Raw genomic sequence first — 8465 nt, 5'->3', positions numbered from 1 at the left:
ATTCATTGTTCCAGCAACTTCTCTGGATTGATGCTAGAAATAGTGGACGGTTAAAAGCAATAGCTTTTTAATTCTGGAGGCCCGTTCTAGGGGTTTGCTCAGATTCGTATGTGGTGAATCAGAAGCCCTGTATACACTGTATGCTTTGGGCTACACTGTAGGAAATAAAACATTGGGAATCAGTGGCTGTGGAGATCTCAGCTTGATTTGCCTATTCAGGACGATTATACTGGGGACAGTTAAAAGATCTGAACCTTATAGCCCCAGACGTCTGATTGGGTTATACACACTGAGCAAGTCAGAGATGTATTGAGAGGCCAAGCCATTGAGAGCTTTGTGAACTAGTAGGAGAATTTTAAAGGTAATTTTGTATTGAACTTGTAGACAGTGTCTGTGTACTTGTAAGGATCTTCACCGTCTTTTGTATTATCAAATCCTCTTTCTGATGCTTTGGATAACCCTTCAAATAGAGCATTACAGTAGTCTAACCTTAATATGAATTTTCTAACTTTTAGGTTTTTTTATGGTAGAAAGGAGTCCTGGTGACCTTATTGGTATGATTATCAGTTATCAATTGAGACCACAGTCCACAAGAGTTCTGAGATTCCTGCCTTGCTCTAGACTTTGTGGACCAACAACAAGTATTTCTGGCTCATCTCTGTTTGGCTCTAAAAAAGTTTGTAGACATACAGCAGTTAATGTCATCGTTTACAAAATACAGAATTGAACTCAAGATTTTAACTGATAAATGACTTCTTCAGGATTTTATCTGGACATTTTGGCAGTAGTTTGGTAAGAATGTGAGGCAATGCTAGATAAATTAATCAAAGATATTACTTTTAATGAAAGAAATTCAGAGGGAATGGTTTTGGAAGCATTGGGTAGTTTATCAATGGCTGGGAATAAAAGAAGTGGAATTACCCTGAGTATTGTTAGTCAGTTGGGAGACATAGGATTGCCTGCCTAATTTTATTCCATTGTTGCAGTAACAAAGTGTATTTTTATTGATTTCAAAGACTTGTTTTGCCATATTTACATTCTCACTGTAGACTGCATACATTAACAGTTCTGACAGGTGCGATATGATCGATAGACTGAGAAATGTCATCACATGACAACAGTACCAGTAATGTGTATTTTGAAAATTCACTACTAAATGCACTTGCACTGATGTAACGGCTGTTGATAAATCAGTTGGTGTTAGTTTTGTCAGACGACCAAAACACTTCTGGAAATATGTAATAACGACCCGAGACAGTAACAGCCAGAACATTTGTCACTGTGACGTCAAGACCTCTGGAACCAATTAGATCAAACATGTGACTTTTAGTATGAGTGGGTGGAGTTGCATGTTGTTAAACATTAACATTAAAGTAAACTGATGAAATATTTTGAATCAGAGTTGCTGCTGGTGTCAGTGTGAATATGAAATGAATTAAAATAAAGAATAATGCATAAAAAAAATTTATAATTTCAGAAAAAAAGTTCATTAATTCTTTCCATAAAATCACATCTCAGTTTAGCCGGTTGGCATTTATTAAGGAGTACAAGAGATTTACAACTAAAACTGTTTTTATATATAACAGCGACCAGATCGCCTCTCTGTGTGGTGTAAAGGTTCAAAGCTTTAATTACTGGGTGATGTTTTAGCCAGCTCTGTGTTAGCAGTATAATCAAGCCAGGTTTCAGTTAGAATCACAAAATCCAGTTTATTACCATCCATCCATCCTCTTCCACTTATCCTTTTAGAGCCAATCCCAGTTGTCTTAGGGCAAAATGCAGGGCACACCCTGGACGAGTCGCCAGTCTGTCTAACACATAGACACAGACAACCAATTTAGAGTTTCCAATTAATCTATTCCCACTAACTGCATGTCTTTAGACTCTGGGAGGAAGCCATAGTACCCGGAGAACCCACGCAAACACGGGAAGAACATGCAAACTCAACACAGAAAGACGCCAGCCTGATGGTGGAATTGAACTCAGGACCTTGCTTTAAGGCAACAGTGCTGCCCGGTTTATCACTAATAATGATATAACTAATAATCAAAGTCTTATTTGGAAAGTCCTTTTTGCCACATTCTACAAGCAGCCAATCAAACTCCCTCCCAAATGAGCCTCCACACTTCATGATCTGTAGATATCGTCTGGATGGACTTAAGAAGAAGAAGAGACAGAGAGTAAAACATAGAAGAGGAAATGCAAAGTAAAAATACAAACGGCTCTAACTACAATGAGATAAAACAACAGGGAAGTTGTAGCTGTTTCTTTAGCGTGACCTGTCCAGGAAATCCCCGGTCAGCTGCGTCACTTGCCTGTGCCACCAGAAGGAGGAGTGCGGGATGTGAAGGCTAGATGTGAGATGATGGAAGAATAGAAGAGGAAGAGAAAGAGAGGAAGTGGAACTGCCTGCTGCTCTAGGGCTGAAGCAACACCCTTGTTCTTAAGTCTTTTCCTTCCTGTGTGATGATGTCTTGTGCGTTTGAAATGCTGGAGGTGAATTAAAAAATTTAAGGATCGACATATTCTACATCCAGACATTTTTTTCTGTATTTTAATGTGTGGTACACCTCGCTGTGTTTCTGTGTACAGCTCTCCGGCCTCACTCAAACGTTGTGGGTGATCCTATTTTTTTTTTGCATTTTTTTTCTGTTGGTTGAGTTTGTGTGTCCGTAGGTGGTTCTCTTCTTTGTCTCAGGCACTGTGCTGTTCACTGCTCTTTTCTTTTGTTTAGGCCCCTCAGCTGACACAATGACATCACTTCCTGTGTCCTTTTCCAGCAAAGTGTCGGATGTTTTAAACACCAAGTTACAACTTACATAAACAGCTGCCCGTACACAATGGTGTGTTTTCTGTTAACAGTGATGAATCCTTCATGCAATGTGACTGATAGGCCATTTTTAACAGCCCTGCAGTACACTGTGTATGTGTTACCCACAACACAGGCAGCACATAGTATGTAAACCCAGTGCTTTTCTGCTTGGGTGACATTTTCATCAATTTCATCAACATTTTTATCCTGCCGGGGGCACTAATGCAGGGGGGCTTGAAATGGGTGAACAGGTTTGCGTGTTTGAGTGAGCTGGCGGAAGTCAGTGGGCAATGGCGGAAAAAGCAGGTGGGCACAAAATCGCTCAACTTCCCCTCAAACAAATAAACAATGCCTCTCAGGATCTGTGCATTCTCAGGCCACATTTGTCTACAGCTCATTCCTACCCTCAATTTTCTTTTGCACCTATATGCTTGTAACCCCCCCCCCCCCCTCCCCCACCCACCCACCTCCAATAGCTGTCATTATATTGTACTGCATTGTCCCCACGATGCTTTTTAATCTCTGTTCCTCTCTTAGCCCCCACCCCCACTCCCATTCTCTCACTTGCTTTTTTGCTCTACCTCGCTTCCTCTCTCACGCACTTACTGAACAACATGTGGCAGGAAGGGCATCTGAGCTCACAAAAAAAAAAAAAAAAAGTTTTGTGAAGCCAATTAGAGAACTGCCTCCTTTATTTGCTGCCCAGGGTCAACATTACTCTATACTTTCTGTCAGTGTAAATTTGTGTCATTGCCCAAACTGTCCTGTGAATGTTTATATGAAAAAAAATGTTTTTGTTCATTTAGAAGAAAATTATCTTTTTTAACTTAGAAATTTCTTAATTAAATAGTGAAAAAACAGGCACTTTTCTGGCATTTAATTGTTTAATTATCACTTAAATGCGTTGGGGAGGTGTTCATCATCAGAACAAAGTCGCAAAACCTGTGAAAATACAGTGTATAGTTCAAAATGTACACCCTCCTTCACATTTTCCGAAGCAGCCCAACAGGCCGGATTTGACTATGCCTGGTTGTTCTGGCCCTCTGGCCTTATGTTTGACCCCTCTGACTTAAAGGGCACGTGTAACTAAAGTGGTTAGGTATGTAAGAGTGAAAACATGATTCACCTCTGTCTGCAGGAGTGGTTTCACAAGGATATGTCTGTAGAAATGTGTGAACAGGTGGGTGAAAAAGTGAATTTTTCAGCCACAATGGTCAAGAAAATGTCAAACTGGTAAGAGGTCATGTATGGATTTGCATCTCTGCAGCTGAGGAAGGCTGACTATATGGATTAAAAAGTTGCCTTTATAATGAAGGGTTGTTGTTTTTTTGTTTATTTTTTTACTAAAAAGAAAAAAAGTCTGCTCTCACAGTAGAGGAGTTGATCAGGTGGGTTCTTTATGCTAAAAATGTGTAAATAACAACTGCTGGGGCTGTTTTTCTTCCACTTACCTTCCTTCTCCAGGTATAATCTACAAGAGCTCCTCACAAGCACTCTACCATTTGCATATGAAAAGATTTAGCTAATAAACTGGCAGGAGTGGCAAAAATTATACGCTATCCTATTTCATGCTTTCTGCCCCCCCCCCCTTTCTGCTGATTTAGGCTCCATCTGGAACCAAGTGCGCTACTTCAGGCCAAAAACTGACTCCTGCCAGTCTTTCCTCCTTTTCCTCCACGTTACATAAGTTTTGCAGGCTTCTCAAAGTGATGCACCAGTTATATTCATGCTTGAGCTTCCTTAGGTGAACCTAATGTGTTTGCACATCCTGCTGAATAAAATTCAAATTAATATGACTCACATGCACCGCTTGCCTTTGTAACTGAGATTTACCGCATTTGGTGGCTGAATTTCTGGTGTGTGATAAACGCCACTCGGTTATATAATAATAGTGTAAGATATGGTAAGCTGCTAACAACTAATGATCATCATGAGCTTCCCCTGACTGTTGTTCATGTGTCACACATGGTGGCATCTAGACTCAACGAATCATGTGTTAGTGACTGCAATACTCATTCTGCATGAGTAAAACTATGCTGGGTCAGTGCATCTGACCATGGATGGTGCAAGACAAGCTAATGGCCCAGTGAGTCTCTAATAGGGCATGAGTGTTGAGAATGAGGGTGATTATTTTGTGGAGGGTGATTTTGTAGGGGATCACATATGGTGATTACATATTAAAGGTCACACATGTCTGCAGGGGGTTCTAGACAGCCCTCCTAAGTTTAGTTTGTGCTCACATTACAGACACACTCTCTGACTGTTTTAAAAGTGGGACGCTCCTGACCTCTACTGGCTGACACTGGACCTGCATGTACTTTAAAAGGGCACATACTCAACACATAGCACACTTCACTTTTTTGTTTGCACAGACTGACCAATCAGAATTTAGTTTAACTTTCAAAGTTTGTCTGATAAGAGGAGATAGTAAATGCCAAGGTGACATTTTCTTGTTGTTTGTTTGCAAAATAACTGCTTGAGGTAGCTTTCTCACCCAACCATGAATGTCACCTTCAAGCTTCTCTTTGATACCTGTTGCAGAAGAACAAAGGATTTGCCACAGTTGCCACAATTACATCTATTTTGCACAAAGGTTTTGCATTTTTGTGTTGGATGGAGAAATACAGCCATGGTTAAAATAAAAGAAAGTACATCCTCTTTCAATTATGAGGTTTTAAAATAATATGGTCTTAAACTTCAGTAAAAACAACCTCAGGATAAACAACAACAGATGACATATTACACTGTGTCATTATTTATTTAACCAAAACTGAGCCAAAATGCAGAAGCAGTGTGCAAAAAAGTGAACCCTTATTACTTCCATAGGAATTCAGAGAGTAGCAGCCAGATGCTGCTAATCAAATGCACTCCATTAACTGATCCTCACCAAGTGTGAGCACGCCTATAACAAGCAGAGGTTTTGGCAGTTTGCTGGTCTGGTGTGCTCAGGTCTGTGTGTGGCCATCAGTCCTGAGAAGAAAAGGCATCAGCTATGAGCTTGTTACTGCCCACCAATCTGAGAAGAGTTAAGGCCATTTCCAAACAATTTAAAAGTCCATTCTACAGTGGCTGAGGTCGCCAGTCTGTGGCAGGGCTAACAAATCGAGACAGACAATCTTTCACAATCACTTTCTGATCTATGGTTTGTTTAGAATCAGCAATTAACCTTACTCCCTGTGTGAAGATGAACTATTTGGAGAGAACATTAAAGTCGGCATAAGAAGGTTTCAGACTAGAATTGAAGCCAGGACCTCCTAGTGAGGCGACAGTGCTAACCACCACGCCTCCAAGCTCCCCTCAAAGACAGCACAACAACACAAATGCCTCGTATCATCTGTCAGTGGTCATGGTTTGGGCTCATTTTGCAGTTGCAGGACCTTGCAGTCATTAACTTGACCATGAACTCCTTGGTATACCAAAGTATACCCAAGGACAGCAGTAAACCGAAAGCCTAAAACTGATCAAAATGTTACAGTGGGACATTAAGAGAGCTGTGTATACACAAAAACCAAGAATCTTCAATGAACTGTAGGAACACTGTAAAGAAGAGTGGACCAAAAGTCCTCCACAACAATGTGGATGACTGATAAAGTCACAAGAGAAACCATTTCTTCATGTTATTGCTGCTAAAGGTGGTTCTACAAGCTACTGAATCATGGTAGCTTCTGCATTTTGGCTTAGTTTAGTTTATGACACGGTATAATATGTCATGAGGTTGTACTTTATGAATTTTAAGACCTGGTGAGGATTAAATCATGTATATTTGAGTAACACAAATATATATCTTTGACAAGATATCCTCTTGCCATGTACCAAACCTTCTTTGGTACACAATCCTCTTGTTAACAGGCTCCCATCAGGAGGGGCTTTGCTTTATATAGTGGATGTTGGCAGTCTAGTAAGATGAATCATCAACTTGAAATACTCCTCTAAAAACACCAACATAGGTCTTCGTGTTAAAGGTCTTGAGTTAATAAGTAGTGTGCAGTACAATTTTTTTTCTCGCACTCTGATTTGGTCTGTTCTGTTCAGGCAATAGCTTTAGAGCAGGCCAATTACACAATTTCAAAAACCTGTTTGCACAAAGAGTCTATTTGTTTTTTTTTTTTTTTATCACTCTCTCAAGCAGAGACCAGCGAGTGCCAAAAACATCTCAATCAGCTTGGCTTGGGCTTCATTTAATTGGCTTATCCTTTCCACCGAATATGCAGCAGGAGGACACAAAAGCATCAGTGAACTTTAAAGGTGGCACTCCCAGCCAGATTTAGCACTTTACTAGAAAGCAGAGCTGGGTCGACAGTATCGATACCAATGCTGGCATCTGTATTGGATCGATACTAGCGTGATAGGATCAATACTTTATTTCTGTCCCCAAAGTTCACTATCTATCTGACTGAATTGTGTCTTATAAGATAAGATAAGATAAGATAACCTTTATTAGTCCCACACGTGGGAAATTTGTTTTGTCACAGCAGGAAGTGGACAGTGCAAAAGTTATGAGGCAAAAATTAGAATACAATAAGAATAAATACAGTACACAACTGTACAGAATAGAATAAAATAAAATACTATATACAGTAGAATAAAATAAAATAAATATACAATAAGATAAAAATAGAATACAAATACAAATACTATATACAACTGAGTAAAAATACAACGATGACAGAAAGGATTATTGCACTTAGTATTATTGCATATGTATGGATGTGTGTGCTTGATCAGTTAAAGTCTTTATTATGGAGTCTGACAGCAGTGGGGAGGAAAGACCTGCGAAATCTCTCCGTCCCACACCGTGGGTGCCGCAGTCTCCCACTGAAGGAGCTGCTCAGTGCTGTCACAGTCTGCTGCATGGGGTGGGAGATGTTGTCCATCAGGGATGACAGCTTAGCCGCCGTTCTCCTGTCACTCACCACCTCCACTGGGTCCAGAGGGCATCCTAGAACAGAGCTGGCCCTTCGGATCACCCTGTTCAGTTTCTTCCTGTCCCCAGCAGAGATGCTGCCGCCCCAGCAGACCACGCCATAAAAGATAGCAGAAGCCACAACAGAGTCATAGAATTTCTTCAGGAGTGGGCCCTCCACTCCAAATGACCTGAGTCTCCGCAGCAGGTACAGCCTGCTCTGCCCTTTCCTGTAGAGGGCGTCTGAGTTATGAGTCCAGTCCAGTCTATTGTTCAGATGAACACCAAGGTACCTGTAGCTGTCCACAGCCTCAATGTCCATACCTTGGATGTTCAGTGGTTGCAGTGGAGAATGCTTGTGCCTGCGGAAGTCTACCACCAGTTCCTTGGTTTTACTGGCGTTGATCTGGAGGTAGTTCAGCTGGCACCAGTCCACAAAGTCTTGGGTCAGACCTCTGTACTCCTTGTCGTCCCCATCAGTGATGAGGCCGACTATTGCAGAGTCATCAGAGAACTTCTGCAGGAAGCACTGGGTGGAATTGTGGGAGAAGTCTGCAGTGTAGATGGTGAAGAGGAACGGAACCAGAACCGTTCCCTGTGGGGCCCCCGTACTGCAGACGGTTCTTATATTTATATATATATATTTATATATTCTTATATCAGTTCTTATATTTAAGAACTGAAAAATAATCTCAGACGTACTATGAAAAAATGTCTTAAACTTTTTGTGTTGACTGTCACGTCTATTTT

Source organism: Mchenga conophoros, linkage group LG4, assembly GCF_057382185.1.
Source record: "Mchenga conophoros isolate Kocher_MC1m ecotype Shallow Benthic linkage group LG4, M_conophoros_male_GT1.1, whole genome shotgun sequence".
In the NCBI taxonomy this organism is placed as follows: domain Eukaryota; kingdom Metazoa; phylum Chordata; class Actinopteri; order Cichliformes; family Cichlidae; genus Mchenga; species Mchenga conophoros.
This window is presented reverse-complemented; position numbering follows the sequence as displayed.